At 32.7% G+C, this 16,832-nt stretch overlaps 1 protein-coding gene and 1 long non-coding RNA gene across 2 annotated transcripts in view; one reads left to right on the top strand and one right to left on the bottom strand.

The window, feature by feature from the left end:
• The window catches only part of LOC111509513 (beta-1-syntrophin), a 306,745-nt gene that overhangs the window by 74,355 nt on the left and 215,558 nt on the right, over positions 1 to 16,832 (top strand). The window lies entirely within an intron of this gene.
• Positions 11,382 to 12,562, bottom strand: LOC141483814 (uncharacterized). Its single transcript, XR_012466301.1, has 3 exons — positions 12,384 to 12,562; positions 11,521 to 11,585; positions 11,382 to 11,463 (listed from the first exon to the last, which is right to left on the bottom strand). It is a non-coding gene; the product is annotated as an uncharacterized lncRNA (long non-coding RNA).

Here is a 16,832-nt window from a genome sequence, read left to right as displayed (position 1 = left end):
TGGTAAAATATTAAAGGAATTTAAAAAGCATTTGATTTGAAAACTCATTATTTTTTCCAATACTTTTGAACAAGTAGGTAGCAGACTAATGGGGCGCAGATCGTTAAGAGCATTTGGATTAGATATTTTAGGAAGAGCCAGTATTTTAGAAATCTTCCACATTTCAGGCAATATATTATTTTGCAAACATGAATTTATTATATTAGTGAGAGATGGTTGTATTATAGGACAGCAAAGAAGTAGCATATCTTTATTAATTTCATCTGAACCTATAGCTCTTGTCTTTATTTCTAAAATACATTTGTAAACAATATTTTCTGTTACCGGCTCAAAGCGAAATTTGTCAGTGGACATATTATTTTTTGAATTACTGTTATAATAATTCAATAACTCATTGCTAGGTACAAAATGTTGGTCGGAATTACTCAAAAAACATTTATTGATTTTGATAGGATCATTAAGTCTTTCTGGCAAATCATTTTTTTTTCGAGAATATATGTTAAGATTTTTAAGTTTATTCCACAATAATTTACTATTATGGTTACCACTTACCTCACCTCGGAAGGATAAATAGTCAGCTATAAACGTGTATAAACCTTTATTTCAATACCCTAAAACTTGCCTCAAAACCTACACAGAGTAGGGCGTCCACGACTTCAAATATTCCAAAGTCAAAGGTCGAAAAATCGATTTTTCACACATTTATTGCGAATTTCTCGTTTCTTATGGGTTTTATGCTATTAATCTATTCACCATATATATTGTAGAGGTTTGATACGTCTACAACTTCTGTTTAAACATTTTTTTAATCTTGAATCATTTTTAAAATAGATGGCAGATCGCAGGCAGACTTCAACTATTTAGAGTATCATTTGAAGTCAACCCGTAGTCCCGATTGAAAAAATGTCGTATAAAGTTTATAAACTATTAATAAATATGTAATTCCGAATCATTTGTCGTTATAGTCAATAATGTTTTTCAATAATTCAGTGTCTATTAATTTTAACGTGTTAGGAATCACACGTTAAAAGGTAAGACCTCGTTAGTCCATAGAAGTTTCGACTTCTGAGGGTTGTCGTTTGTAGGGGTGCGCCACCTGGTTAACGAAAGAACAGAACAGAACAGAAATTATCGTTATATCATGACCAAAATCACAAAAAAACTTTTGTTAGTCTATATGTTATTCTGATGTATAAGCTGTGTTCATGTAAATTTTCATCTGAAACCGTTCAGTTGTTTAGGCGTGAAAGAGCCATAAACATACATTCACACATACATTTATCCATCCTCAAAAACTCTCACATTTATAATATTAGTATAGATAGACTTCAGACTTTTTGGCAAAACTGACAAAACCAGTCAAATTTCCAAAAAGAATCAAACAAATTGCCGTCAATAATGGATGTTAAACCTCCATTGTAGACAAAATACCAAAACAAAAACAAAACCGAAAAACTTCAAATTTAATCTAACCTCGAATCGAAGACAATATTAACCATCGTTTTGCGTGTCTAATATATCTCAGTTATTCTACAAACAAAATGTCTAGTTTCTTTCAGAAACAATGCATAAATGAAACATTCAAGACAAATAATAACTTGCATTCATTTATAAGTAATTCTAAGTCACCATGGGACAAATGAAAAAAAATCGAGTTTACAAGCTCAAGTGCGACGACTGTAATGCCTAGTATATAGGACAGACAGGCCGCAGTTTCAACCAGAAATTCGAAAAGTTACATATTGAATAAACAAGATTTCAACTACGCCAATCATGTTATAGAAAACCCCCACAATTTCACACAACATCCAGAAATTCCACACATTCAACCAAAAAGTCTGAAATTGAATATATCGGAATCTATGAAAATCAAAAAATATCTTGCTGATCATAACAACGTTGTTCTGAATGATCAGGTAGATATTTATCATTCTCCAAATTATCAATAATGTTATTAGTAATTTCCCAAACAGCTCTCTCTACTTACCAATGCAACTTTTAGTATTCAGGAGATGACGTCATATATTTCGGTCGATCTATAACTCGCTCAGAAGATGACACAATGTGCCGAAACAGCTGTTGGCATTAAATGTTAGTTTTATGTGAATTGTGAAGTATTATTTTCACACTACCCATTCAATATGTAAACAAAGGAAATTAAGATGAAATAATGAAGATAAATGATGAAAAAAAAGCAGAAAGAGAAAATAAAAATAAACGTTTCAAGTCAAACTTCTTCACGATGTTTAGATGTAGTCTAATCAACAAGTTCAAAAACATGAAAAATAGAGATAAATGTCCTAAAAATATGAGCGATAGCTCATTCGATTCGGAATCACCTCTTGAAAAATTGCAATTGTTATTAACAAAATAAGATTGAAAAAATGGTATATAGTTTTTCGTTAATAACTCAGAAAATATTGATATTTGAGCAATTTTGAAAAAAGCTCGTTAAAGAGGAGGAAATTTCCGATAAAAAGTCCCGAATCCCGAAACTCTATCTCCATTATTTATAATTTTAATTTGACGTTGAAAATAGGGTTCCGTGCGGCTGTTACGGCTTGCTGCTAAAGAGAGTTTATGAAAAAAAATAATTTTTTTATAACATAAAATGTCATTTTGAAAATTTTAAATGAATTTAGTATCTTTTCAACACTTGATTGAATCGAGTCCCGTAGAAAAAAAGTTTTATCACCATTTTTCAAAAAGTTATTAAATTGTTAACTAACAAATTTTTCCCAGCCTCCGTTGGCATGAATAATGGGATAAAAGGTGTAAATAATTGGCCTTTAAATTTTAAACTTTGTGAAGCCCTTTTGATATATATACTTCATACGATCCTGCGATGAAAGTTCATAAAAATTTATTAATATGTTAATTATGATTTTTTATAACTATTGCAAAATGAAATATCCAAAAATGGTTGATGAATTTTTTTTTCAATTGATATTTAGCTTTGTCTGTTTTCACATTAAACAATGCAGTCATTAACATGAGATATGAATTTTTTACGTAATTTGTTAATTAAATTGTTTTGAACAAATAGAGACATTCAATATTTGAAAATTTTTTTTTTGTTATTCTGTTGTCTATAGTCTATTTCAAAAGAGTGTAGAGTAATAAAATCTCATTAAGTATTCAAAAGCGCTACAGGGTGATCCGTCAATAAATTCTGTCACTTCCCTAGTCCGCATTGCAAAATTATGTCGTTTCATAAAGAGCAGGTAGGTATCACCCTGTTTTAAGGGATTTGTCCATTGTTATCGACGGATAAATACTGAGCCAGAGGCGCGCTAGTGGGATAATTGCCAAAAGAATATGCATTCATAAAAATTATATTAAAGGAAATAAAAATTTAATACAGCAGAACAGTGTTATTAAAAAAATATAAAATGTAACAATAAAATATATACGAACCGAAATCGGGAAATACTCACAAACACACACGAACGAACCTTACGTATTGAAACACTTGTGGGGACTTTAAATCAATTTATTCACAAAAACGACAAGAACTTTACTGGATACGTTATTACAATTTGACACTTGAACAATACTAAAACTGTGAACTTCCCTTAACGTTTAACAACACTCTATTTATACCCTAATTGAATGTTCTAGAGATTACTAGGTACAATTTTCGAGAACCTTCCGAGAAAATAATTATTCAGACTACCCTTAATTCTAAACCCTAACCTAAGCAAAAGTGTCACTGTCACTGATACACTGGTCTCTGTCCAGATTGCTTATCCCGCTACAGTATATTTACAATTCAATTAAATTATTCTACATCAGTATAGTCTTCATCCGAAGAACTGTCATCATCCCCTGGTGTTATAATTATAGGGTCAACCACCTGATCGACCAAGTTGTCCAGTTCCCACATTTTATCTTCCTCTTTTAAAACATGCTGGATTGCTTTTTGCCAGTTTTCTGATGTGATTTCCATAATGGCTTGATCAAACAATACCTTGACATCTTTCATTTTAAATGTGGTATTGTGCCTGGCAACATATCCTTTAACTTGTGCCCATATAAGTTCTATAGGATTTAATTCGCAATGATATGGCGGTAGGCGCAGCACAGTTACTTTATACTTTTCTGCTACATCTTCTACGGCATATTTCATGAAGCGAGATTTATGTTGTTTTACTATGGCTAGTAGTTCCTTCTTTACTGAATTCGTCTCAAACTGAATACCTTTATTTGACAGCCAGTTAATAATTTCTTGCTTTCTCCAAGCTGAAGTTGGTACCTTCTCTAAGCGCCTTGAATGGTAGCTTGCATTATCCATAACCACGACCGAATCAGCTGAAAGAAATTTTAACATTTCCCCGAAGTAGTCTTCGAAGACATCCGAATTCATGTCCTCATGATAATCTCCCGTCCGGCACGACTCAAAGCTTAACAAACCTTCTTTTAAAAATCCGTCTTCGCTTCCAATGTGAGCAATTATAAGCCTCTTCCCTTTTCCCGAAGGCACTTTAATACCCGTCGAAAGGCCTTCTATGAAAGCTTGGCGAGAACTTGTTATATTTTTATCTTGCCACATTTTTTTGACTATATAACCTTCGTTTATCCACGTCTCATCAAGATAAAAAATTTTCTTTTGCTCTCTGCGGTACTGCTTTATAGTTGTCAAATATTTTCGTCTCCAGCAAACAATTTCATCACTTTCCAGTAATAGTGCCTTTCGATTGTGCTTTTCCCAGGCAAAATTCATACTTTTTAAAGTTTTCCATAAAAGTTTTCTGGATATCAAAGGAATATCGTTATCTTGGCTTATCTCGATAAATATTTTTTCAAGAGTGGGTATTTCCTTTTTAAAATAAAACGAATGAACTTTTCTTCATCTAAGATTTTTATTGGTCTTCCTGATTTTCTCTTGCATGGACTTACCTGGCCTGATATCTTTCTTTCTCGCAATAATTTAAAAATCGTGGACTGTCCAATTCCAGTCATTCGGGCACATCGCTCAACACTTTCTTGCACAGACAAACTAGGGTGATCGTGTTTTATGCAATCATATACATTTAAAATTATAACTTTTTCGCAAACAGATAGCGGAGAATTTTTTACACTTCTTTTCTTTGGAGTAAATGTCCCCATTTTATAACTTTTTCACTATTTCTATATCACAATATCACTGTACGTTTAATTGGAGTAGTAACAATTACTATTATAACTCGAATGTTTAAGACACCATTACAATATATTTAAACCCTTTTTCTTAATTACCTGGGTTTAATAGGTATTGCATGATTGGTGGGCAGGGTCAAAAAGGGATTATTATAATGACATGGCACCTCGGAACTAAGTGTTAACCCTTTTTTGAGAAATCATGCTCAAGTATATGAACCCAAATTGCATATTAAATAAGTTTACAAGAACCACTAAAATTAATCTTAATCTTTTTTTAAGAAATTTTACTTACCTAAATACATGTAGGTACTTAGTTTTAGACCAAATTACTTCCCAAAAATGGCCTTTTATTATTATCTATGTCTGTAATTTTTAATTTACTTTAATTATTAAGTTTAATAATCCTAAGATTTGCCTACGCCCATGGACGACAACGAAATTCAGGCAAATTTTATGACACTTCATGATTTATTACTCTACACTCTTTTGAAATAGACTATAGAGATAATTATGATTTGAAATTTTTTTCTTAATATCAATTTTTAATTGTTAAAAATCGATTTTTTTATATTTCGATTCTTCAAATAATTAGTTAGGAAATAATTTTGCTTCAAAAAATCAAAATTTACACTTTTAATAGTTAGGCAAAGAACATTTTTTTTATTTATTACATAATTGTTTATTAGTTCAACAATTTGTTATAAACGAATATTGCCCAACGGTATATTTTTTTCTGAAGCAGAAAAAAAATCATAAAAACAGCTATATATAAAAAAGTACCATAAAAAATTATATTATAATAGAAAAATTTATAAATAATTTTTTTGACAAACTATTTAAAAGTGTAAATTATGATTTTAAAAAGCAAAATTATTTCTCAACTGATTATTTAAACAATCGAAATATGAAAAAATCGATTTTTAACAATTAAAAATTGAAATAAAAAAAAAAATTAAAATCATAATTATCTCTAGACAACAAAATAGAAAAAAAAAATTTAAAAAATATTGAATTTCTCTATTTGTTTAAAATAATTTAATAAACAAATTACGTGAAAAATTCATATCCTATGTTAATAACTGCCATTATTTAATGTGAAAATAGACATAGCTAAATATAAATCGGAAAAAAATTTTTATCAACCATTTTTGGATATTTCATTTTGCAATAGTTATAAAAAATCATGATTAACAAATTAATAAATTTTTATGAACTTTCATCACAGGATCGTATGAAGTATATATATCAAAAGGGCTCCACAAAGTTTAAAATTCATAGTCCAATTATTCATACCTTTTATCCCATTATTCATGCCAACGGAGACTGGGAAAAATTTGTTAGTTAACAATTGAATAACTTTTTGAAAAATGGTGATAAAACTTTTTTTCTACGGGACTCGATTCATTCAAGTGTTGAGAAGATACTAGATTGCTTTAAAATTTTCAAAAATGACATTTTATGTTATAAAAAAATTATTTATTTTGATAAACTCTCTTCAGCGGCAGCGCGCGCACGCCGTAACATCCGCGCGGAACCCTATTTTCAACGTCAAGTTAAAATTATAAATAATAGAGATAGAGTTTCGGAAGTCGGGACTTTTTTATCGGAAATTTCCTCCTCTTTGAGCAGCTTTTTTCAAAATTGCCTAAATATTTATATTTTTTGAGTTATTAACGAAAAACTGAATACTATTTTTTTAATTTTATTTTGTTAATAACAATTGCAATTTTTTACCTGCACCAAAATCCTTCAAAACATTTTTTCTAGAGGTGACTCCGAATCGAATGAGCTATCGCTCATATTTTTAGAACGTTTATCTCTATTTTTCATGTTTTTGAACTTGTTGATTAGACTAATGGCTAGTATCCACAATCGCCTTCGGTTGACAAGAGTTGATGAAGATTGTTCACATATCATTGACCTCAACACATTCTTTTCTTGAAACAGTAGAAATGAACATTTATGAATTTATCTTAAAGAAATTGAATAATTATTATCATGGATGGTGTTAATTTCTATGAAGTGACGGGTCAGTTCACTCATAATTATTGATGAACTTTGATAATCAGATCTTTATATGATTTTATCTTCAAGAGCAGAGTTGGTACCTACCACCTGGACTAACACTTTCTTCTGGAATAGTAGAAAATTGGGAGCAGATCTTTCGATTTTTTTAGAACGTCCAATGTCCTCGTTACTTTCCCCGCGAATCCCAAACAAGAATTAGGCGTGTAAGTCATTTTCTTCATCGAACGTAATTTTCCAGTAGCCGTATATCAAAAACAGGGTATTCAAATGAGCTCGGATTACCATAAAAGACCTTCGGAGCGTCGGTTTCGCAAAAACTGTGTTTTTAGTGAGCGGATGCTTGAAAATTGCAGCAAGAAATTTCACGATCCAGGATCGGACTAGTTTTCATGTAACGTCTATTGGTTTTTATATGAACGATAACATCGAATTCACATCTAGAGTTCTGTGTTTCCAAGAAAAAAATAACAAGTCAAAACTGAAACTTTTATGCAGAATATTGAACGCAAATTACACTCAAACGATTATGGTATTTTATTTCTTCACTCAATATTTTTCTCTTCATTTGTATACTTTATGGGAGAAACCGCGTGGAAGTAAAATACCACAATTCAGTGGTTCGGCCTAGCACCCCTGATGAGACCTTGGCGGGTCGAAACAGGGCTGTCTGGTGTTGGATCATAAGTTTTTCCTACAACTATCTCGTTTAGAAACATTTCATTTCTTTATTGATTTTTATTTTTACACGCTTTATATTAGCTTCACCTGTATGTATGTATGTATGATTGTATGCATGTTTGTGTGTAACTCTCAAGATCGGGATCTGTATTGACAGAATTATCGGCATTATTGCTTGATCTTTTCGCGGGCAGATGGCGGTGAAATAACTATCAATTATTGCTTGATCTATTTGCGAACAGATGGCGCTGTACGGTAACTATCAATTATTGCAATCAAATCAAAATGTACTTTATTGTTGAAGATGAAATCTCATTGATAAAGTGTTACTATTCTAAGAAATATAAGATACACAACTTGAAAGATATTGTCGGAGATAAAATATTATTGTCGAAGTGTTATTATTTTAAAGAATATAAGTTATACAAAGTGAAAGTAATATTTGAACATTAGGTGATTTCAGCATTTTGGGGTGAAAAAGTAGTCAGGAAGTGATAATATATATGTTAAATATTCGAATAAAATAATATTAATAATAATAATAATGATTATACTCATGCAACACATGTATGTATGAGTATAATCATTATTATTATGTGAGTATGAGAATATAAAAACTATAAAGCATAAAAATATAAAAGTGAAAGAATCAACTTCCCTTGAGCTATTCGCGGGCAGATGGCGCTATACGTAACCTCCTTGATAGTTTGTTCAAAAGAAAATCAAAATAAAAAACATATTTTGAGAATTATAAGTGTTAGCGAAATTTTGTACTACAGATGAAATATTTAAATATTTTCAATTACCCGTGACTCAGTAAAGAAAAAAGTTTTGAACGAAACGGAAGACACATTTTAAAATCTAATTTGATTATTTGAAAGCAAACCAGAATATGGATTTCAACAATGAAAACTTTATCGTAAATTGTACACCTAAAAAATTCAGTTACCTAAATATTTACAAAAATCGAAAAATTAGAAATAAGGTGCTTGACATACATATCAAATCAAAAGATTGATTTGTAAAATAAAATTATTCACTGAAAAAACATTTTTAGTCCATTAATATTTTGAATGAAATTTCAAATCAAAACATGAAGACTGAATTGTTTGTTGAAATTTATACTGCAAATTTTCTCTTAAACAAATTTTATAACTGTCCGCCCTCTGTTGGAGAATTACTGCAACTCTTTATCACTATAGAATTTAAGATCTCAAACCAAAGCTCAAACTTTATTATGTTGTTTGAGAGGAATTTTACGCCTTTTTCGTGCGCCGTCTGTTGAAGATTTATAATACTAGTGACTAGAACTAAAAAAAAAAAATTGACAATAAATCGGACTAAACAGTGAATAAATATAGTTTAAAAAAACTAAAAAACACGCTTTCAAAGAACATCGAACTAAAAAGTTGAAAATAAATATAGTTTGGAAAAACTAAAAAAAACACGCTTTTAAAGAACATCGAACTGAAAAGTTAAAAATATTTTTTTTAATAACCATAAAACATTAAAGAGCGGAAAATACTAGTATTATTGTGAAGAAAGTGTGGACGCTTTTCTGCCATGCTAGTATATTTCGATTTTCATTGTTTTATGCTTATAAAAAAAAAATTTAATTTTTTTTTAATAATATATTTTTCATTTTTTGTTTGCGTATTCTATAAAAGCGTGTTTCTTTAGTTTTTTCAAACTATATTTATTTGTAATATAAACACTTTGATGGATTAAGATAAGGGCCCAAGTGGTTGACCCTTCTCGAATATATTTATGACCCCGACCATATTGTCGGTGACGATTATTTCGAAAGTGACTTGAGAAACATTTTTTAGCAGAGGCATTCATTGATTCTGTACTGAGATTTCGACCGGAAACTAACGCGAATTCTCATTCTCCTCGTCACGAGGTTACACTGTTATTTTCTGTTTGTTCATTTGTTGTTATTAATAAATTTTATTATTTGTAAACGCTGTGTCCGACTGGTTAATAATTCACCTACCATAAGTCCCTATGAATTCAAAAGAGGAATGGACAATTAAACAGTAAATGAATGACATATATACCATTAAAAAAAACTATGAAATAATGAATTTGACAGCAGATTGAGCATTAGATAAAATTTAAAAATACCATTTTAGAATATATCAGGAATGTGAAAGGTGTTGTTTGATTTTACTAGTATATCAACATGTATCCATGTATGATTTGTTAAATCATTACTTGGATACATTTATTTGGTTATTTCAAAAGTTTTTTCCGTTTTAATGTTCATATGTTTTTGTAGCTCCATATCTCAAAAAATATTTGTTCTACTGTGTCGTGGTATACAGGGTGTTTTCTAAGTACAGTACAAAACTTCGGAGGGTCCTTCGTTAGGTCCTTTCAAGAAAACAAAAGTTTTTATGCTCAGTTTCTGAGATACAGGGCGTTGAAAATAAAAAAAAACTGTATTTATGAAATATCATATATATCCTTACACGAATTTGTTGAAACTTGCTACAGTTACTTGAGGCAATAAGGCGCTTATTTAGCCTAACTAGATTGGAATTATTAGGTCCAGTGCCATCTCAGTGGGCACCGCAGCCAACAATATTGAGAAAAATAAGAACGCCACTGACTCTTTTTGTAGTTTTTTAGATTAAGCAACTGAAAATATAACTTTTTCGTCGCTTGTGTTTTCTTCATATGTAGCTTCGTTTTCGAGAAAAAAAATTACATAACATAAAATAAAAACCAAAAGTAAGTAATGAACGATTTCGTCCTTGAAGTAAATGGGCTAAATATCCACCTTCTGATGAAATACACGACTGAATTCCATTTGTCGTTAATTGACTGACATTGTTCTTATGACATTGCAATTGTCAATTATTCGATTCCTCAAGTCATTCACATCTAGTACAGGAGTTTCATAAACAAAAGCCTACTGATGACCTCATGAAAAAAATCTAGAGAATTCATATCAGGACTGCAAGCTGGCCCATTTTGAGGTACTGTACGTCCAATCCAGCGATTTGGGTAAGTGCTTTGGAGATGCTGACGAGCAAGAACGCTAAAATGAGCTGGAGCCTCGTCGTGCATAAATCACATGTTGCCTCCAAAAAGTACCGGCACTTCCAACAAAATGGGTATATGATCTCGCACAAAGTCCGTGTAAGATTCATCTGTTGATGTTGCCGGTGGAAAAAAATAGGCAAAAACTAGATATGAAGAAAACACAAGAGACGGAAAAGTTGTATTTTTAGTTGATCAATCCAAAAAAATTAAAAACAACAACAAGTCAGGTGCTGTGGTGCCTAATGAGACTCCACTGGACCTAATAATCTCAATCTAGTTAGGGCTGAATGAGCGCCTTATCACTTCAAATAAGTGTAGCAAATTTCAACCCAATCGGTGTGAGGATATTTATGATATTTTATAAATACTATTTTTTTTTAATTCAACGCTCCTTATCTCAATAACAGAGCAACTCCGGACATATGTTCATGAAATAGCTTTTTATGATTTTTGTTAAATTACCTAGAGAAAAAAATATACAACTTCGATGTTTATTTATTCATCGTTATGACATTTTTGAAATAGTGCTTCCATGAGATCCGTTAAATTCTAAGTTTCTGTACCCTGAAAATAATACGCTCTGTATATTCAATTGCATCTAGTTATCATTCAATCACTTACCATCAATCAGTTCTTGTTTGTAATTGCCTTGTAGTAATTGGTGCTTCGAGTGTTCTCTGAGATTCCTGTGAAATACAAATACGAGAAATAAATAACCTAACATTCTAATATATAGTTCTTCAGAATATACATTACATCGTTGTTGAGTTATATTGGCAATCTGTGTCACTTCTTTCAAGTTCATATCATTGAAAGGTTTGATTAAAAGTGTTCACCCGTAACGTCATTGAAGATGATTTTACACCGAACAGACCGTCTGTGACATCAATAACCATGACGACCAGATAACCGCAATAATTAACCCATTTCATGGGATTGCGAAATAAAACTGACTAGATGACAAGTTGACATACCTTTGAAAGGAGGATATCCTTTCTTTTTTTTATCATCACGGCATATGGCTAGAGCTGAATTTGAGAATTGTGCTCACATCTTGGATGGATTTGCCTTATACGTATTAGGAGGTGAATATAAGAGTTTCTTATTCTTGAGAAAAGAAAGAAATACCCACTTCAGTGTTTTGGGATTTGAATTATTCTATCTTCCTAATCAAGCCGTAATCGTTAGACCTCACTTCAGGCAATTCAATGGCCATCCAGGCCAATGAAGTGGGTACATCTTCCACTAGCTTGTCAACTATCCATCGAGAGGTAACTTGATAGACACCTCTTCCAAATAAAACTGGAACTTGGCACAGAATTGTTCGTATAACCTTACTTTGTTTCAGGCCTTTTTATTTTTGCTCTTTCGCTTTATCTCTTCGTTGTATGCTGGTTACATCTTGACGATTAGCTTATTGTTACCTTTGTTACGGTACTACAAGAAGTCTCTGGCAACCAGAAGATCATTGATTACAACTAAACCACAGAATCTCAAGATCATTTATGAACACACCAGATCTCTACAAAGTTTCGAACGAAGAGAATATCCATTGGAGAAAGATATACGCTGGCAACACCTTGATCAGGCGAGCTTTTTCCATTATTTCTATTGCTTTACTTATATCAATATCTCACCTCTTGTTGCTTGTCAATTATCCTGTTTATTGGTTACATTTGAATGCTTCTATTTGGCTGTGAAGCCTTATCTACCAGAGATTCTGGAAGAAAGAATACAACTAACTAAATATCACAACTCTGAAATTATATTTACTTACCACTTACTAGTTTATATATATGTAAACTCTGATGTATATATACATAGAGGTATCAAATGATCATATCCTTCTCCCCATGCTGATTGAATGATTCAATGTTAAGTCTATATGTAGTTAAGTCTACTTGCAACTTGCACAACGAATAAATCCACTTCCTATCACTTCCTATCCTATCAAATTATAAATGCAGTGCCAACTCAGTTGGTATAAACACGTTTGGGAAAATGCCCTCTACCATTGCTCAGTTTCTGAACCTCCCGGAACCAAAAGAATATACAGGTCACTATTTCAGGTCTTCTGCTTCAAGAGGAAGATCTTGAAAATGATCACTTGGTGATCGAAACACGTGTTGAGGTGTTAAAATAAATAAAATAAAGGTAGATCCATTCAAGCAAAAAAGGCTTCAAATATTCCACAACGTACCAGAACATTCCACATCCTTTGAAACTGTACTGGAATATTTCACAAAAACATGGAATGTTCCCGGATGTTGTGGAATGCTCTCAAATACTCTAGATGTTCTAGACTTTTCTAGAAATTTCTAGAGGGTAAAACTTCAAAAACTTTTCATATTCAAAAGTACGCCCCTATCTGGTATATAAAGAACATTCTTCGCGAATTAGGAATAGAGAGCAATCACATCATATACCTAACTCCCTTGGACGTTCTGTAATGATCTGGGATATTTCGGGATTTTTCTGAATGTTCCAGACTTTTCCAAACATTCTACCACATCCTTCGATATGTTCTGGAATTTGGTAGATAACTTTGAAACACTCCCGAATAATCTGAACTGTTTTAGAACTTTCTAAGGGGCGAAACTTCCAGCACATATATCTCCAAAAACACACCCTTCAGATCAAAATGGAAAGCTTCTTCAAAGACAAGTTGATATGACACTGTTTCAAAAAGTAGGCGTATATAAGTTCTGCTATCCGTGAGAAGTCGAGAGGGGTCGCTGTTAGTTGAATGAAATAAAAAAATCATTATAATTCTAGAGAACAAGGGTAAAAGAGGAGCAAATAATTGAAAAGCGTTAAATCCACAATCACAGTATGTCTTGTCACTTTCGGAATGACACTGTGAATTTGTTTTGGTTTCGGATCTTGCACCATCCGATGTGCCACTGTTTATAATTGGTTTGCAGAATTTGAGTGCTGTCGTGATTCAATCAGGGATGAACTTCGCGGCCGATTCGTTTGGAAGTTATTTCAACAAATTGACCGAGGGTGGTCAATCGAAAATGTTTCGAAAAGCATAATTGCCAGTGGCCCAAAAAGCATTGCGTACCCTTCAACCCCCTGAAAGGGCAAGCCATCTACCTAATCAAAAGCTATGGGGCTTCGAGAAGTGAACAATACGTTTTTAGAAAAATGTGAAAACTAAACTTGAAAACACAAAATGTCGGCCACATGAATGAAGTATCCAGGATAATAAATACTTATAGAATTACCACGATACATTGTAAAATGGATAGTGGTATTGATTTTTACCAAATAACGGGTCAGGGTGTTCATAACATAAGCGAATCTTTGTCAAGTATAGTCTATACAATGTCAAACCGGACAGTTGAATGAAATACTGATGTACCGGGTCTGATAAATTTACCAGTTAAAACCATATAAAACCTCCAACATGAAAATAATGATTAGACCTCCTAAACTTCACCACGCCGCCCATGCCATACAAAGAAACTGACGACGTTCGTTATCTATTTAGTTTTTATGCCATCTGAATTGACTTCGTATACACTATTGTAATATAATTAGTTTTCTGCCCCTCGTATATCACGGTGAGTGTCGAGCCGGGAGAAGGGGTCATGGTAAAACGGGTAGATAGAAACATCACGTGTAACAAGCAAGAATATATGTGGTATTGGACAGTGAAAATGTGTTTTACTGTAATGCTTTCCCTATCAGAGTTCTGAGTATTGAGGGAAAAATCAAGAAGACATTAAAACTATATATTCTGTACTCCATCACCACTAATAATTTACAATTTGACATGCGATTATAAAAAAATTAACAAAGCTGATAATTCTGACGAAGATGAAGGAAACTAGTTGTTTCTTTTTTAAATTCAGGTGTCGATATTGTTTGCATATCAAAATGAAAATATGAACAAGAAAAAGTTGAACATCTTGAAGTGATTGATGACAGTAGTCGAATGAAGTTCAATTCCAATGAAATCCAGTTCTTAATTTCGATTCATTTGGTGTATGTCAAATACTCGTGGATTTACTGGTAACACTTTTTCCACACTGGACCAAAAAGATTGGCTTTCAACGAGTGTTTTTCAATCAGCAATTAAACTCATAATATCTCTCATTCAATATCATGAAAAAAAAACGCATATCTTTTTATCATCGGCATAAACGAAAATTATCGATATTCAATTTCAACTATAATTGAATCCCATCCTATCCTTTATATCCTATCCTATTCCATCCTATCCCATTCTATTCTATTCTATTCTATTCTATTCTATTCTATTCTATTCTATTCTATTCTATTCTATTCTATTCTATTCTATTCTATTCTATTCTATTCTATTCTATTCTATTCTATTCTATTCTATTCTATTCTATTCTATTCTATTCTATTCTATTCTATTCTATTCTATTCTATTCTATTATATTCTATTCTATTCTATTCTATTCTATTCTATTCTATTCTATTCTATTCTATTCTATTCTATTCTATTCTATTCTATTCTATTCTATTCTATTCTATTCTATTCTATTCTATTCTATTCTATTCTATTCTATTCTATTCTATTCTATTCTATTCTATTCTATTCTATTCTATTCTATTCTATTCTATTCTATTCTATTCTATTCTATTCTATTCTATTCTATTCTATTCTATTCTATTCTATTCTATTCTATTCTATTCTATTCTATTCTATTCTATTCTATTCTATTCCGTCCCGTCCCGTCCCGTCCCGTCCCGTCCCGTCCCGTCCCGTCCCGTCCCGTCCCGTCCCGTCCCGTCCCGTCCCGTCCCGTCCCGTCCCGTCCCGTCCCGTCCCGTCCCTTCCCTTCCCTTCCCTTCCCATCCCATCCCATCCCATCCCATCCCATCCCATCCCATCCCATCCCATCCCATCCCATCCCATCCCATCCCATCCCATCCCATCCCATCCCATCCCATCCCATCCCATCCCATCCCATCCCATCCCATCCCATCCCATCCCATCCCATCCCATCCCATCCCATCCCATCCCATCCCATCCCATCCCATCCCATCCCATCCCATCCCATCCCATCCCATCCCATCCCATCCCATCCCATCCCATCCCATCCCATCCCATCCCATCCCATCCCATCCCATCCCATCCCATCCCATCCCATCCCATCCCATCCCATCCCATCTCATCTCATCCCATCCCATCCCATCCCATCCCATCCCATCGTCTGTTCCATTCTATTACATTTAATGTATTAATGAAATCATTTTGAATAAGGGTTTTTTGGTGAATATACATGGTATAGTTTCAGTGATGGAAAAAACGTTACTAACTGAAAATTCAGAAGCGTTTATGGAGGAATTGGATGTACGCATTTTCACAACAACAGTCTTATCTGAATATGATACGATGCATCCTGTTTCATTTGCCTGTAATATTTGAGAGGTAATGCAGAGAAGAAATTGCTAGTTAGTTCACTGCTTATTGTCTAACAAAAGTGGAGCCACCATATATAAATTCGATGTTCTTTACAATGTGATAGATAATCCTGATAATCAAAAATTATAAACCTCGTTGAAGTGATCATTATAGAATCTATTGCAAAGACTTCTCTCCTACCAGAAGAATTGACTGCCTCTCGATGCGCATTTTGCTAACCAAGTTAGCTTCATGAGGAGATGACTAAGTAGTATAGTAGTATATGTATATGATAGAAAAAACAAGAGAATGTTGTGTGATTTTAATCTATAAGCTATGAACATTGGTAGTTAATATTGAAGTTCATAGCAATTTTTCATCATTAAATGTCCAATTTTCGTAATGAACTGAACTCGACCTACCCTATCGCGATATTCTCAACTCCCGAGGCTGGCCCGACCCTGTAAGTATGTGGGCTTATCTGGAGAAGTTTTTGCCTGTAGAATCAAGTTATTCTGTTGGCGACGTTCCAAGACAAGGAAAGACAATC

The sequence above is a fragment of the Leptinotarsa decemlineata genome, unplaced genomic scaffold (genome assembly GCF_025532065.1).
Source record: "Leptinotarsa decemlineata unplaced genomic scaffold, Ldec_3_MD MMD2_tig00004307_RagTag_RagTag, whole genome shotgun sequence".
Lineage (NCBI taxonomy): Eukaryota > Metazoa > Arthropoda > Insecta > Coleoptera > Chrysomelidae > Leptinotarsa > Leptinotarsa decemlineata.
The sequence above is the reverse complement of the archived record's forward strand: the minus strand, read 5'-3'. Positions and strand labels throughout refer to the sequence as shown.